This window comes from Zootoca vivipara, chromosome 9, assembly GCF_965207765.1.
Source record: "Zootoca vivipara chromosome 9, rZooViv2.hap1.1, whole genome shotgun sequence".
Taxonomy (NCBI): Eukaryota; Metazoa; Chordata; class Lepidosauria; order Squamata; family Lacertidae; genus Zootoca; species Zootoca vivipara.
Window position 1 is genome coordinate 21,258,635 of NC_142592.1, and position 17,902 is coordinate 21,276,536.

Sequence of the window (17,902 nt, forward strand, 5' to 3'; positions counted from 1 at the left end):
GTTGTTGTTATTACCTACCCTTCACCTGCAGGTTCCTGGGCAGATTTTATCAATTTAAAATTCAGCGTGAAAAACAGTTAAAACAAATCATGGCCATAGGAAGAGGATGTGTCCCAAAACACACACATATCAGTTGTCAAAGTGTTGTAGTACTTAATGTAGCCATCTGTGGTGTTCACGCAGAGCCCCCGGTCATTCCACAGACTATTGACCCTGTGCCACCACATTTATTCTCTTCCACTGCCACCAACCAGGTTTACCCGGTAATATATTCAGACTCAGTCAGGTTGTAACGTATTAACAAAGATTCCAGTTTATTGTGAACACAAACAAGTTTTAAATACTTTGAAACGCTGTAATCTGATTCACTCTCTCTGTCTCACCTCTGTCTCTAACCCACTCTGACTCCTATGCCTCCCACCCACAAGAAACCAACCAACCAACCAAACTATCTCTCTATTTCCAACTGTCTTCCCAACTGTCTATACCTCTGGCTAAGCCTTTTAAAAGCAGGTAGGCCCCACCCCTGGGCTTTTCTATTGGTCTACCTATTAACCCTTTCTCTCTCCCCTGTACAGACATTTCCAAAAGAATGGGCAAACGCCACACCATCTTGCTTAAATTTAGCCATGCAACTCTGGGTCTGGTCAGTCCTTGGATAGGAAAATTTGTCACAGGAAAACATTGTGTGCCATGAGGTATGTGGTTGAACATTTGAAGGAAGGTGTACATAACTTTCAGGAAATGTTTCGGGTTTTTGGTGGTGTCTATACATAATTCATTCAAATTTGTTCAACTTAGTTTGCATGATTCTCTGGGCCTCTTGTTTATAAACAGCTGCATGTATTGCATCAAGAAAATATACGACCATATATTTAATAAAGTGCTGGAACAACTTATTAAACAAGTATTCAAATTGCTTCATAAGTTTAATTTCCCCTAAATCTCCCTTGGGATCAATTTCTTCTTCTCTATAAAAATGATGTGTTCTTCCCTTCCCATTTCACAGTAGCATAAAGCTTAATTAAACTCCCAACCACATTTTTAGCAAAGCTGGAATGTACGGTAAGTTTAATGATTAAATTATGAACGATATAAACAAAGGTGATAGTGTAATACGAAGAGAGAGTACTGTGAAGTACAGTTTTTCAGGAGTTGTAAAAATAATATGTCTTCGGATGAAGATCTAAACTGGCCTTCATTTGCTTCCACTAGGATAAAGAAAGATTTCAGAGGTCTGAGCGCTACTCCAGGAACATTTTAAGCAGCTGAAAGTAATATCGGTTCACTAATTATAGCAATAAAGAAATATAGCCTAACTACATCTCAGAATGTTACAAATGTTAACCTTCTGTATCAGACAGATGTAGGCAGTATTCCAATATGCTCTGCATGCATAATGCAGAATTATTTGCAGGCACTGAAGATAATCTTAAATGATGCTATGGGCGCAACTAATTTTAGAATGATGGTATCTCTGGTCAATGTGCATGACTTTCAAATCGGAAAGGGTTATTTAATTATTTATTTTAATGTCCTGCATTGGAAGATAATTATCATCTTGAAAACAAGCCTTTGCAATTATATGCACAAAAAGCTGTGTGTGTGTGTGTGTGTGTGTGTGTGTGTGTGTGTGTGTTGCTGGGAAGCAGGACAACCATGTAGCCTTATATCTCCATAATCTGTGAAGGCCCTTCATGCATAAATCATATCAAATGATATGCGGTACCAGGACATCTTCAGTGGTAAGGGCATGCAATATGGATTTAGCAGCAGGTTGAGAAATGTGCCCAAACTAACCTTTGCAGTACCAGGGCAACTGAGTGAATTGGAGCTGTCAAACACTGAAGAAACTGACGTGGCACGCAGCAGTATTACGGCCAATAAGGATGTAAAATTGACAAATGACCTGACAAACAATGGGAATATGTAGGGAGGGAATTTAAATACTAAGTAAGGAGCTGGTGGGGGACTGGCAAGTCGTGCTGATACATTTAGATTGTTCAAGATGCAAGCACACAGGGATTGCGTATCGAAGCCCTTGATCCGAGTCTCCACCACCACTAGTCTAAATTAGGTACATTAAAAACGGTGATGATAAGAGATTTGCAGATTTGTCTGGAGGAGCAGGAGGATAAATTCCTATAGAACCAATGTTAGGGTCTAGGGTTTGCTTGAGCTGGAGGAAGGGGTACCCAATGGACTTTGCCCTCCAATGGCTCAAAGTTTTGGGTCTAGCAGTGGAAATTTATCCACACAAGAACACATACCCTGTTTCTCCAAAAATAAGACATACCCATAAAATAAGCCATAGCAGGATTTCTAAGCATTTGCGCAATATAAGCCATACCCCGAAAATAAGACATAGTGATAGGCGCAGTTCTGGAGGGCACCAAGGAAGAGGCGAGGCTGGACGCGTAATAAATAATAAGACATCCCCTGAAAATAAGCCACTGTGGGGTTTTTTTTTTTAAAGGACAAATAAATATAAGACGGTCTCTTATTTTCAGGGAAACACAGTATTTCAAGCCCCAGGCCTGAGATCAAAGTAGCAGGCTAGCATAAGACCTCATCATTCACTTTGATAGGTATAGGGTGAAGTGTATATTGGGCACTTGGGAATATTTGTGCTTTACAGTGTAGACATGTGCAAGGATGTGTGCCTAGGGCACAGATCACAGAGGGGTGCAATACTGACCTTTGATGGGCAGTTTTTATACAGATTATTTTTTGTTATATCTTATACATTTTACTTTTATGTTTTGAAGAAATTTATCATTTTTGAATTAATTCATACACTAGAATTGTTTTGTATGTATATATGAGATACATAGGCCATAGAGTTTACTGGACACACACACAGAGAGAGAGAGAGAGAGAGACAGGATTCTTCCTGAAATACCTTTGCACACAGAAAGCAATTGAAGAACAAGAATAGGACTATATTCTTGTTGAAACTAGTACTGAGGGAGATGGATGTTGTGCTGCTGCTGCTATTGCTGCTACAAATGATGTAAACATTACAATTTGAAGGTATTGCCAGAAACTTGCCAAGGAAAAGGGGGATGTTGAGAAAAGTAAGAGCACCGCAAAGTCTGCAAAAGAAGATGGTATTGTGCCTGACTTGAATTGCAGTGACAATGCTAACTGGCCTAACTATTGCAGTGATAATTTGCAACAGTTTGTAATATAACATGAACCACAGGAGGTTTTATCACATGATTTCCCAAAGACTGAAAAAACAGAGGATGTTCTCCTGCACACTACAAAAGGAGACTAGCAATTGGTGAAGAAGGGTATCATTAATGGTTGATGTATTCAACCTCAAAAGGTGTGTGTGTGTGTGTTTTGCTGTAGGTTGTTTAAAATAAAATAAAATAAAATAAAATAAAATCCTTCATCAACCCTACATGAAACAGGTTCAAAAGATCCAAAGAACATTGAAAAATTCAGTCTTCACATAAGAGGAATACTGACCATTTAGAAAACTATCAGACCTGGAGACAACTTGAATTGCACTTATCTAAAGGGAAAGCAATGGGTGATGTTAACCGGCAGAAAATTAGGCAAGAAGAAAAATATTGGCGACATCTTGGAATGCTTGATTGCTTGGGTCAGAGTTCTTGGCATGCAAAACTTGGCATTCTGTGGTACAACAGAACGTTGTATAGTGCTAGCAATGGAAATGTTTTGAAGTTTGTAGAATATCTAGCCCTTTTTGAAACTATCATGAATGAATATTTGCACAAAGTTAATAAAGATGGCTACCTAGGAAAAGAGATCCAAAATGAGCTTACCCAGCTTATAGCAGGTGCTATAAAGCAGGAATATTTAGTACATGCAATCTCTTTTGTTATTTATATTTTATTGAAGTGATTTCAATTAAAATAAATAAAGTGATACAGAAAAAAGAAGGAAAAGTAAGGGGGAAAGAACAATGAATATACATATTAAAAATTATATATATATTGCAAAAATGCAGTATACAATATTCCCATACATTCTTATATAAATTGGTATAGTGTTATTATCCTAATACTTATGTAAATATTAATAGCCTATGCCGCAACCCCAGAGTCAGTCACGACTGGACCTAATGGCCAGGGGTCCCTTTACCTTTACATTTTGTATATAGTCTTTCCAAATATTATCATCTTTATCCAAGCAAAGTCTGCGCCTGTAAGCAGTCCGTTCATGACACACAGTGGTAATTATTTAAGCAGAGTTCTTCATTTAAATAAAAGCTTTATTAAGTTTAAAATAAAATTCTTCATAAAATAGTAAACAGTTACAGAACACAGACTCAGCTCTATACTGGCACACACTCTGAGACAAAGATAAACATGACTGTTCAGTTAAGTCACACAGCCTGGAACTGGAAGTTAAGCCTAGAATGACAGTTGAGGCAGTTACAGTTATGACAGTTGGGATTCTAGCCTGCTTTGCTCTTCCTGCCATAGCTGCCAAGTCTCCCGTATTCCCTGGGAAACCCCCGTTTTTCCAGCCGTTCCCAGCTGAAAAAATGGATTTTTTTGTTTCCCCCTGGTTTACTTACTGGCCATGGGAGGCTCCTTCTGCGCATGTCTGGAGTCTCTGGACATGCGCAGAAACGCACGTGGCCAATTTGGAACTGGGCGGAGCATGCTCAGAAGCGACTTTTGATGCTGCTCCGCCCAGTTCCAAAATGGCGGCAGCGCTACTTCCGGTCTGCAGATCCCTTATTTTTTCGGCAGGAACTTGGCAGGTATGGTTCCTGCTCTCATGCATCTTTGTTACATGACAGTTCATAGGTGATGGATCGTCAATCCATTGATTAAAGGGTATCATATCTTTATTTTTCCAATTCATCAATATCCGTCTCTTGGCCACCATTAGGGCATGCAAACTCAGCAAAATACTGCTCAATTATTTTGGACTGCACACCTGACATTAATCATATTGAACATATGACAATGATTGTATGTTGATTTGGCTTCTGGTATGATATATACAGTATATAAAGGTAAAGGTAAAGGGACCCCTGACCATTAAGTCCAGTCGTGACCGACTCTGGGGTTGCGCGCTCATCTCGCATTATTGGCCGAGGGAGCCGGCATATAGCTTCCAGGTCATGTGACCAGCATGACAAAGCCGCTTCTGGCAAACCAGAGCAGCACATGGAAATGCCGTTTACCTTCCCACTGTAGCGGTTCCTATTTATCTACTTGCATTTTGACGTGCTTTCGAACTGCTAGGTTGGCAGGAGCTGGGACCAAGCAACAGGAGCTCACCCCGTCACAGGGATTCGAACCGCCAACCTTCTGGTCAAGCACGCCCTAGGCTCAGTGGTTTAACCACAGTGCCACCTGGGTCCCTACAGTATATATATATATATATATATATATATATATATATATATATATATACACACACACACACACACACACACACACAGTATACGGGGGGGGTCTAATTAAGATGTACTTAAGGCTTGCAAGAATTAGGAAAAATCATTGATGCACAATGGAAACAAAGATATCAATGATGAAGATCTGGGCTGTGAACTTTTATCAATGGCTTAGAAACTTCCAAATTCAGAAGGAGTACTTATCTTCATCCTACAACAAAATGTCCTGGATAATGTGTCTAATGTTTCTGTTGCTCTAAGGCAGGCATCCCCAAACTGCGGCCCTCCAGATGTTTTGGCCTACAACTCCCATGATCCCTAGCTAACAGGACCAGTGGTCGGGGAAGATGGGAATTGTACTCCAAAACATCTGGAGGGCCAAAGTTTGGGGATGCCTGCTCTAAGGCTCCTTCTCACACTTTCTGTGGCAAGTGGTCAATACAGCAACTCAAAAGTCAAAATTATAACAGCTTACATGCTCTCAACAATGGCGCAGCAGAAAAGAGACTAGTTGGCCTGGCAACTATTTATCAGCTAAACATGTCCAAGGATCAGCATCACTTGACCTGAAGGAACTGGTGGCAAAACCAGCAAAGGAAACAGCATGCGAAGATTCCGATGAGATTTTGATGTGCCTGAAATTGAAACATTTAAGAGACTTAAATTTTAACACCCCAATTTGCAAGATTATGCAAGATGATTTGTGTGCTGAAACCTTTTCTTTTGCATTTGAGAGAGATGATCAAAGACAGCTGTATTACTTATTAGTGTAATTAAAAATAAATTTAACAGTTTCAAGTGTTGTGCTTTTATTTTATTTTTTTCTGTTTTGAAAATTGAAGTTACCAATTTGAGGGTGTGTGTGTGTGTGTGCGCGCGCGCACACGCACACACACAAGAAGTTAGCCTTGCCTAGGGTGCAAGATAGCCTGGCACCTGCACTGCACATATGCTGAGACCCAGTTTAAGAAAATTGCTGCAGAACTGAGGCAAGCGAACACAATTTCCCCTCTGTGACCAGCGTGACCAAGCTTCAGGGGAGAGCAGCTGGTGCTGACAGTGGCCAAGAGAGGATCCGCAGTGACAGCCTGAAAGACAGAACCTTAAGCGGGTGGTGCTCTGTTTTATTCTTAGTTGGGTCATTTATATAATATAGGATTAAGAGAGGATATTGCTATTGTTTGCCTTTGAAACTTACGTGCTATTTGCCTCTGCGTGAGTCCTTTGTTGGGAATCCCAGAGACCCCAAATGAAGAACTGTGAATACAAAAAGAAGCGCAATAAAAGCGTCTGAAAGCTTACAAAGTTTGTAACATTTGGGATTATTTAATTTAATTTATTATATTTGTATACTGCCCTTCATCCAAAGATCTCAGAATAAAAAGACACAATAAAAACAAGCACCAAGAAGAAACAAAGCCGTTCCCGTTTCTTGGGGTTACAGCTCATTCACGGTGTTCTTCTCGTGGTTCTCTTGCTCAGGGAGGGCATGTAGCTTCAAGGAGGAAGAGGATCCAATTACTGTCAGTGGGTCCCCTCCTGAGGCATAGGCCATAGCAGATGTCAGCCCTAGACATTTCCATCTCTTAAGTTAGTATTGATATAGCTGCCCTAATGACAAGGAGGGGCTTGGCAGCCTGGGTCTAGGCAGGTGAAAGTGAGAAGGGAGTTGTTGATGACCTAATTAGAATCAAAATTACAAGCTCCATTAGCAACTTTTGGGAAGTGGAAATATACCTCTGGCTTGTGAGTACATTAGTCGTATCCGTCTTGCAATACAAAATTGCCCAATATTTCTCTGCCTGTGTTAATTTGCATTTTTGAAGTTGCCCTCCAATTTATTTATTTTTTAAAGTTTAGGGTTCTTTCTTTTTCATATGACTTTGACATTTATTCTTGGCAAGGTACATAGTGTTGTGTCTGCCATTTTTCTTTTAGAATTTCTACAATGGAGGAACAAGAAGCAGTTGAAAATGACCTGACCTTTTGGTAAAATACTCGCAGCTCCTTTGTGCTCTCATAAACGGACCTTCAGGGTAAAGCAGAAATTCTAAGGCCCATTTGTGGAAGAAACAGTGTGATATCCTTCTTTAAAAAATATTCTACATTATGCAAATGTTCACATTGAGCAGAGTGACAGCAGGTCAATTTACATGTAAAGCTATTAATCAGTGGCTTTATATTCTGCACAACATGTAAAGATTGGTAATCAAAGCTGGGTTGGCAGCACATATTCAAATGAACTAGCGTCCTTTCCCTGCCTTCTCCCTGTCACATTTTATGAAATCATTGTACCTCTGCTATGTTCAGAGAATTGTGCTTGTTTTCATGACACATCACATGATGTAAACGTAATGTGCAGTGGCAAATGATCTTAGAGTGAAACTGGCGTGAACTGGCAGGACACTGAGGAAGGGGAAGAGGATCCCAGCGGTGGTGTAGCCACAATTTGTACACACCAGGAAAAGCTGGAGAGGGGGAGAAGGAAGGTTGGGGACTTAGGAGGCACTCAAGGGACATCAGAGGACAATGGAGGGGCAACTACCAGGTCACATTACCAGAACCAGAAGTGTCTCCATTTCCATGAAAACAGCAGGCTCTGAGGCATCAAGGACAGGGGAAAGTGCCCTTTAACAGGCTGGGGCTGGCAAGAGAGCACAGCACAGCTTACTAGTTGATCAGGTGAACATCGTGAGACCTTGTTAGGTCTGGGAGTAGGGTGTGGCCACTCAGCTTGATTAAGCTCAGGGCAGGTGAAGATCACATGATTTGTTAAGTGGAGAGACACAGCTTCTCAGCTGGAGCAAGCTCAGTTGTATCAAGTACATTTGCAAAGCAGGGGAAAGGGAAGCAAGGCAGTGTCTGCTGAACTTCTACCGTTGATGGACAATGGCTTGGCCGCTTTGGGAACGCCAGTGGTCTGTGATTTTGGGACTGACACTCGGATTCCAACCTTGGATTTTCTGCAGACGTGGGAACCTGGCCTTACAGTTGGATTCTGAACCTTTCTCATTGCATTGGACCTGAAACTGGACTCTTCTCTAGCACTGCCCTTGGGACTGTGCATTATCAGGACTTGCCTCTGAGTATGTTGGGGTTTAGGGCAGACGCTCAAATCAAGTTATACAATTGCATTTAGACCTCCTCCTGCCTACCTGCTACTACCAAAAGCAAGCAGACACTTTGCTTTCGTGGCCAATGCTTTTGAGCTCCCCAACCTTCTGATGAGTTCTAGACATGCCCCTCGATCAAAAATCAAGTCAGCTTCTCATTATGGATATTATATGTACATAAAGGATGGCATCTCTAATGGTAGGTATGGCTATATATATATAACTTTATTGTTCAGTATAGTGTATTATATGTTTTTAAAAATCAAGAGGGCTTCTTTTTCAACCATAAAAGGTAAAGGTAACCATAAAAGGTAAAGGGACCCCTGACCATTAGGTCCAGTCGTGACCGACTCTGGGGTTGCGCGCTCATCTCGCATTATTGGCCGAGGGAGCCAGCGTATAGCTTCCAGGTCATGTGGCCAGCATGACAAGGCCGCTTCTGGCAAACCAGAGCAGCACGTGGAAACGCCGTTTACCTTCCCGCTGTAGCGGTTCCTATTTATCTACTTGCATTTTGACGTGCTTTCGAACTGCTAGGTTGGCAGGAGCTGGGACCGAGCAACGGGAGCTCACCCCGTCACAGGGTTTCGAACCGCCGACCTTCTGATCAGCAAGCCCTAGGCTCAGTGGTTTAACCACAGCGCCACCTGGGTCCCATAAAACCATAAAATCATAAAAGGGTTGTTATTAAATGAGACTTCCTTCCTCCCTTCATGACCTCTTCTGCTTCATATGCAAGCCTATTTTACAAGCAGTATATAAAATGTAGTTCTCCGTCTTAAACCTATAAAGGCAATTTAATGTAAAAAAAAATCAATATATGTACTCTTACTCACCCTTTTTATTAGCTTCTTATTGCTACATATACCTGAAGCTGCCAATGAGAGCACTGGGGCACTCTGGGTACAGAAATCATAGGTGGCAGCGCTCCTTCCTGTCTCCTGTGATTCCAATATCCTCCATGGTGGCAGGTAACATTGTCCAAAGGGCTCCTGTGGCAACCTTGCCAGTGGCTGATGAAATGGGAAGGTGCTCTTGCAAAAGATGCACCAGCTCAGCTGTGTGGAGAAGATAATGGCTCCCTTCTACCATACATCATCTGCTTCTGAGAACTGAGTGAAGGCAGCCCTATATCCCAAATTTCTTAATGCTTGATGTTTCACTATGTTTTTATATCTGCTGTAAGCTGCCCAGAGTGGCTGGGGAAACCCAGCCAGATGGGCAGGGTTAGGGTATAAAGGGTATAAAGATGATGATGACGATGATGATGATGATGATGATGATGATGATGATGATGATGCGCAGCCCAGTTCTCTGCCCCCCTTTTGAGTAGTCACAGCAGTGCAGATCCACCGTCTTCCATAGTTCGGCAGTGGCAGAATAAGAAAGGCGCAGTAAGGGCAGGTGGCACTGCAGATGAAGAGGCTGGAGGGGGTAGAGACAGATGAAAGAGGAAATGCTCTTCTTGTCCAGGCAGGGAGGGAAGTTCACATGGAACTCATGCTGCAGCCACAGTCTAGACCGGCTCCAATGTGCCAGATCAGCGTTGTGTAGGAATGAGGCAGCAGGGTGCCAGTTGAATCATGTCTCTGGTGCATGTGTTTGTGTGAGAGAGTGGGTGCATTAGCACCATACGTTTAAAGCACATGCAGTTTGTTAAGGGTGCTAGGAACTGGAGCTCTGTTAGTGGTAAACTGTAGTTCCCAGGATTGGTGGAAGACATGTGCTTTGAGTGAATGACTTGTGTGCAGAGGGGCTGCATTGAGACTCATTTTATTTCTATACCTTGTGTGTCATGTTAGCGATAGTGCTGAGCCAATGTGATCACTCACTGCCTGGGTCATTTCTGGTCTTTTGTGTGACCATGAAGATGCATGAACACAACTCAGCGACTCTCTGTTTTGTGCCAGAGCAAAGGGGAAATACACAATGCATTCCTTTTAGACTCAATATGGCCTTTAGCAATGGTAGGATCATGCTGAAGGTGACCATTTTTTTAAAAAAAGATGTGTAATAGTAGATGTATACAAAGTCCCTCAGGTTTCGTGGGAATTAAGAATACAAAGGACGTTATTCATAACATCCCTTTTTCTAAATAAGAACGTGTGCTCACTAACTGCAGCTTCAGCTGCTCTTAAAAGAAAAATCTGCCGATAGAGCAAAAGGGCAAAAGGGTGACATCTGGCATAGCAGACGTTTGAAGACAATTTTGGCATAAAGCCTGCATTAAACAGAGGAAGCAAGTGGGGGAGGATATCTTGACATAAAATGGAAAAGAACACTATGCAATCCTGACTTCTAATCTCGAACAATTGCAAAGCTGTCAAAATGGTTTTAAAGGGGGTGGTGTTTTCAGGGGAACCATAGCCTGGCCTTTAAATAACCTGCCTTGAGTTTTAGCAATTTCTTCTCCAGCATTCTTGTAGAAGTGCTCTGCAGCTATTTCCTGAAAAGGCAACATGCCTTTTTTTTTTAATTTTAGGGGTGTGATGATGGGAATTTGCCTTATATCAGGTCAGACCACCAGATGTCTATGGAAGGGGCACTCTAGAGGAGCCTTTACTGTCCTGAAACCTTTCCGATGTTATGGACTACAACTCCCATTAGCCCCAGCTAGGGCTGATGGGAGTTGTAGTCCAAAATATTTGGAGGGCTCCAGGTTAGTGAAGACCAGGCATCCCCAAACTGTGGCCCTCCAGATGTTTTGGCCTACAACTCCGATGATCCCTAGCTAACAGGACTAGCGGGTTGGGGAAGATGGGAATTGTAGTCCAAAACATCTGGAGTGCCGAAGTTTGGGGATGCCTGGTGAAGACTGTTCTAGGGTCTTGGGTGGAGGTCCTTCCCATCAGCTGCTACCTGAACTATTTAGTGGGAGATACCAGGGTTTTCAAGCCTAGGACCCTCTGCATGTATAGCATTTGCTCCAGCATTAAGCTACCATCACTTCTTTACATAGTGGCTACTACACATGTAACTTTGATAACATTTTGTAACAGGATCCGTTTTTCTGTTGAAAACATCCCCACAACCCCCTGCCTCACCTTTGTGCTCCTTTATCCTCATTGTGACCCCAAACTGTGTGTTGTGGGGGGGGGAGCAGTTAGAAATTAGCACAGGCCAACAGTGAACTGTTGATACACATTAAGGTAAATTCAGAATTAATGACTCCTAAATCCATATTCACCACTTGGATTACAGAGTTGTAAAAAGATAGTTCTATGAGTTGTGAAATTTCATTTTGATAATTGCCTGAAATCTAATCTACCGTAGTCGTAGACCTATACCTGGGCCATTGCAAGTGCTTGTCCTGTACTGTTAGAGCTGCTGTAGCCAATAAAAATAAATCTGTGAGGTATTGTATTGCCTAAACTAAACGGTGATTTTGCTGTAGTTTGAAGCCATTTATGTGCCATTCATGCACAGCAGGAAAAATGAAGTGTGTGTTTGAGATTATTGTACCGGCATAGGAGAAAACTCCTAGGGGCCAAGGTCCCTTTGGACCCCCCTAAAAGATTTGAGGGAACTGGGGCTCCCAAGGTTGATGGCCATTGCCCTTGAAATGGTGTTTGTACACTGTGTCTTGTGATCAACTATGCAGCACATGGCCTACCTACCTCCCCCAATATTTTATTTAAGTTGGCACCCTAGAACTGGAGTTTCTCCACCAAGTATTTTAAAAATAATAATAATTACTTGTGAGGAGCTTTCTGGGGAGGAGCTTTCGCCTACCATTTCTAAACATGATACAGGTCTTTCATTAGGATCATCTTTAGTAGGTGTACAAGGAGGGTTCATGGGAACAAAGGAAACAGACTGTGGTAGAATTTTGTGGAAGGTATTTTACAACTTTCTGATATACTATCCTGTCAGAAGAGTACTTTCTTGCTAGACCTTCTTCCTTCACTCAGCCCTTGGATGATGTGAGACATCATGAAGATGTATTTTCCCATTTTCTTGGTTACGAGTTACATTTCATGAAATGGTAAGAGAAATGGTTCAGAATGGACTGTTTCAATGAAGTATCAAAGTGCACCATTAGTTTGGGGGAACAGTGAAAGTGAAATTTATCCTCCATGAGAGTTAATTACATTTAGAAGCCTCATCTTTTAAGCTTCCTGTAGACAACTGCCCAGCAACCAACTGTGGCACAAAATTTAGACATGATTCATCCCCTCTGAAATGAACATAAAGGACTACTGCTGTGACTTGTCAGTAAGCTATCATCTGATCTTTTTAAAAATCATATCAGTGGCCTTCCTAAGAAAAATACACAAAATAGCCTGCCTAATGTTTGTAACTGAGCCACCATTGGAAAACAGGGGCACAATGCAGCCACAGCCAAAACATTCACGGTTGATTTCAACAGGAGTGGACTTAGGGCTGTCATATGTCTAGACATTACTGGGATTTCAAAGGCGGAATTGATGTGTAGGGGAGGTGGACACTTTCAGGGTGTCCTGCTTTTCCTTTTTGAAATATGGCAACCCTAGCTAAGTTTGATTCCTCCTTCCAATAAGTCTCGTCCCACACCCAATAAGTGCAGGGTCCCTTTGGCTGCCAGTGCTGGGGCCCATTGATTGCAGCAAAATACTGGGCAAAGTTTTGCCCAATAGGTTGCCTGTGTGATGGGCTCGTGGGAAAAAGCTCCCCTGCAAGTCCTTGCAAAGGGGAGGGGAAAGCCTATTTAAGGCTGCTTCCCCTGGAGCTAACGGCCATTTCTCCTTGAGAGCTTCCCACCCACTTACTTAGTTTAGACCAGGCATCCCCAAACTTCGGCCCTCCAGATGTTTTGGACTACAATTCCCATCTTCCCTGACCACTGGTCCTGTTAGCTAGGGATCATGGGAATTGTAGGCCAAAACATCTGGAGGGCCGCAGTTTGGGGATGCCTGGTTTAGACCCTCCACTGAGCAATTTGGGGTTGCTGGTTGACAGGGCCTGAAATGATTGTTTTTCTCTCTCAACCTGATGGGCTTACACCACAGCAAGGTTCACTGGCCAATTCCCATGGAATGGGTCCAGGGCAGTCCAAACCTAGCAGACCCATTCCATCCACATGGGGTTGTAGAATTATGAACTGATCCTGGCCCCAAGCCCATGCTAAATATTAACCTGCCTCCTACTGTCAACAAAGATTTGGCCTGATTTTTATCCCATCAGCATTCTACAGTCTGGTCAGGTGCTGCTCTCATGGGTCACAAAATGCCCCCTGCCTGGACAATACAACATACTGCGGAAAGTGGAGCATATTTATTTTGTGACGTTTACATCCTATCGGAGTTATGCAGGAAGGTCCAGAAGGTAACCCTCTTGGGGGAACTAGTCTAGGCTCAGGTTGATGAGTGTTTGTGTGTGAAAGAGTTTTTATAGTCCTGGTGGAAGTGTGAGGTGCCTCCTGTCTATGAGGTCAGACTATTAAGATGCCCACCAATGTATCACAGGGAGTGAAGAAGCTTCTGGGTGACAAGTTAGCTGTTGTTTTCAATGGCCATCTAGAACAGTGTTTCTCAACCAGTGTGCCTCCAGATGTTTTGGGACTACAACTCCCATCATTCCTGACCACTGGTCTTGCTAGCTAGGGATGATGGGAGTTGTAGTCCCAAAACATCTGGAGGCACACTGGTTGAGAAACACTGATCTAGAAGATGTAGCATCATCTAGGGTGATGAATGCACCTGCTGTTTGCAGTGCTACATCTTTTAGAACTCAAGATAACTCCACCGAGGTCTAAGAACATTTTCTGCCATGTAGACTAGTTAGTCAAGGTTGAACACAGTGCACACTCCCTATATCCCATAGGCGGTAGCTTTATATATCCAGGAATTCACCAGTTTTCTTGGTTCTTTAAAAAATATTTTATTTATTTTATTTTGAAATTAGAGTTATTTGTAAGGAATTGTTTGATAGGATTTGAAGACATAACGAGCAAAGTGCTGGCAGTGAAACAGGAATCCTTCACTTAAAATGCAGGATTCTGCAGAAAGAAATGTCAAACCAGCATTAGAAAGATGAAATTATTGGAAAAGAACCAGTTTTCTTTTGATCCTGCCACTGTGATTTTCAAGGAACTGAAGATATACATGTAAATATAAAATACATCAATATGAAATCAGAATACAGGTAATAAGAGTCATCAAGAAGGTATTTAAGCATTAAGACCGTCCTGAATATTCAGCCTGTTCTATTTTCTGGTAAACCATATAAAGCATAAATGTTTTCTACAACAACAACAACCCCACGTAGATAGTGAGAATATTCACCTTTTTAAATCCTGTCCAGAAATATAATTTCTACTCTGTGCTGCTGTTTCTGCACTATCCCCGCTTCTTCTTGGTAACTGGCTGCATGCATCCAAAGCAAATTGAGAAAGTGAGGAAGAGAGGGCAATATAAATCAATAGGTGCACATTTTCAAAGACATCACAGAGATATCATCAAAAGAGAGCAGTGCTACTTGACACCACTGAAGATTTCTTGAGTAGTGAGCAGTTTGGGCTTATCCCAAATAACTAATGATATACAATTGTTACAGAAATAATCAGAAAAGAATATTAAATAAAAGTAGATCTTAAACAAAGTAAATGTCAATATCACTGTGGGTGGGGTTTCATCTTCATTGAAATATGGCCCTGGACCACAGCTTTGGGTGTGGACAGAAGGATTTATGGAATGGGTCTACCAATGATCTGCTATTTTTCATTTAGTTCCAGGGGTATTGTGGTGGAGGTAAGGAGATTATTTTGCATGATCTTGGGGCATGTGGGGAAGGAAGGTATACTCTTTACATTATTAAAGTTTCCAGCCCAGTGAAGAATAGGTAAAGAAACTGGAATAGCTAAAAAAACTGGATCAGAGATCTTTGGAATGTGAGAGCTAGCTGCACTCGATCTCCTACTTCACTCTATTACTCCTCTGATCCAATGAGGAAAGAGGATGTCATTTTGAGAGCAGAGGATGTAGACCCCCATCTGTTAGAATGAAGAATGTAGAAAAGAGCAGCTTGTTCTCTAGAGTGGAATGAATTTTGGAAGCCATTCTGGCTCCTATGATTCACTGTGAATTTTTTTATCCCTTATGAAAACTTCACAGTCTATTCAAATGCTGGTTGTTGTAATGGTTTTGTCCATCCCCAGTCCTGGGAGCTAGGATTCTAGGATTGTCCCCAGGATTCTAGGGGACAATGGACACTTCCAAGCATGCTCAGGGACATACATGATTCTTGCCTCTATGTCTTGGAATTTGGAGATTTAGCCTCTGCTGTTGCTAGTGCTTCTTGGTTCCATCCCCCCCCCTTTCTCTTTGGAAGGAAAGTTTGTGCCATTCTTATATAACTGAACCCAGAATCCTGCAGGCACAAATAGATTTCCAACCAATATTTTTTGTGGCTCTTTAAAGACATTAATGATGCTTAGGGTGTGGAGAGCAATTCATTGCAAGCAACTTACAGTGCCAGTGCCACATTTTTAAATACTTGCTTTTTAGAAAAGCAGGATTAGAAATATAATGATGACTACATAATCATGACAAACATTGCATAGCAATAGCCATTTTACACTGGCTTCAGATTCTGTCAAGACTGCACTATTCAGTCATTCAGATTTTCTTGCTGCTTTGCACTGTTGCACTGGACTCTGTCTCCTGTGCAGTAAAGCTTTTCATCATTCTCAGAAACATCTCGCATGAGGCCACAGCTGGAAATAGATGCCAGACAAAATGGACAATTAGTTAGCACTCAAGGGGCAATATTTTTTTCCCCAACCGCAGACCATATTTTCAGCCATAGAGACAAAATAATCTTTCTTTGGTTGGTAAAAAACATCACATGTTTTCAAAACCAGACATCATCACTGACAAGTTCCATGGGGAAAATGGAGTTGGTACAAAGAATCTACAAGGTACATCTTCCGAATGGAGACAGAAAAGGAATCCCTGGGAAAGAGATAAGAGATCAACATTTTGTTTCAGACTATCCCAGGCTCCTAGTTGCTTTTAGGAAAGAGAATTATGAAGTAACTGCACCTAGTGTTGGATGAGGTTCTGTGTCTTGGCTGGTTTATACTAGTGGCTAACTGGCTGAGCAAGAAAATATTCGGATCCAGTCTCACCTCAGCCAGATATTCAGCAGGCAGGCATGTGAAAGAATTGGTCCTCATTTTATAGGCATTTGAACAAAGGCATACAAGCACAGCCTAACTCAGGGGTGGGGAATCTTTGGCTAAATGTGGCCTAGCTACTCTCTTTTCCCTGTAAGCTTTTTGCTACCTGTGTGTACTACCCCACACTTTGCGATCAGGAATGAGGGATTTTTCACTGAAACAAGAGAGGTTTGTTAGTTTTGTTTTTTACCCTTTCAATAAATAACTGCTCATGTCTGCAAACAATTGTCTCTTGGCCATAGCCTCCAGAGGCAAATAGTGGGATATTAACAATTGGCTCCATTCTAGGAGAGCTGTTTCAATTACTGAATCCTCTTAAATGTGATGTACATGTGCTATTATTGGCCCATAGAAACCCCAAACCCTGCAGTGGAAGATTAGATCTCTTATAGCAATAACATTTTCCTTAAAGAGGTGGACATGATAGCTCATCTACATAAGCCCTTGTAAGCTTAGATGTTAGTTTAATAAAGGCACATGAAAATTAAGGCATGTGCATTTTCTGTATCCATGGATTATTCGATGGCCTATGAATTGCTTCTAAACTGCATTTAATGCGAAGCAAACTATGAAGTCTAGAAAAGCGTGAACACCACTGTGACATGGATAGTTTACTCAAGAGATGACCTTTGCTGACCAAGAATTACTTCTAAATGTGACAGTAGGTGTCTTCCACCACTTAGGCTTGATGTTGATCAAAGTCCTAATGGAAGACAAACAAGGTAAATAACCCAGTTGGGTTGTTGACGGTGAACATAAACACTTGATTATGGGAAGTGCTAGCGAAAATGTCATTGTATCACTAGGTACACAGAGACACACATAGACTGTTGAGTTAGCTGTGCTCTATAATAAAGGTAAAGGGACCCCTGACCATTAGGTCCAGTCGTGACCGACTCTGGGGTTGCGCGCTCATCTCGCATTATTGGCCAAGGGAGCCGGTGTATAGCTTCCAGGTCATGTGGCTAGCATGACAAAGCCATTTCTGGCAAACCAGAGCAGCACATGGAAATGCCGTTTACCTTCCCGCTGTAGCGGTTCCTATTTATCTACTTGCATTTTGACGTGCTTTCGAACTGCTAGGTTGGCAGGAGCTGGGACCAAGCAACGGGAGCTCACCCCATCACAGGGATTCGAACCGCTGACCTTCTGATCAGCAAGCCCTAGGCTCAGTGGTTTAACCACAGCACCACCTATAATAGAGGTGTGTTAATCATAGTGATGAAAGCGTCAATGAAAAAAATA

General features: G+C 42.0%; 1 pseudogene; it reads left to right on the forward strand.

The window, feature by feature from the left end:
- Positions 1-1,720: 1,720 nt before the first annotated feature.
- Positions 1,721-4,967, forward strand: LOC148684561 (uncharacterized; annotated as a pseudogene).
- Positions 4,968-17,902: the final 12,935 nt, after the last annotated feature.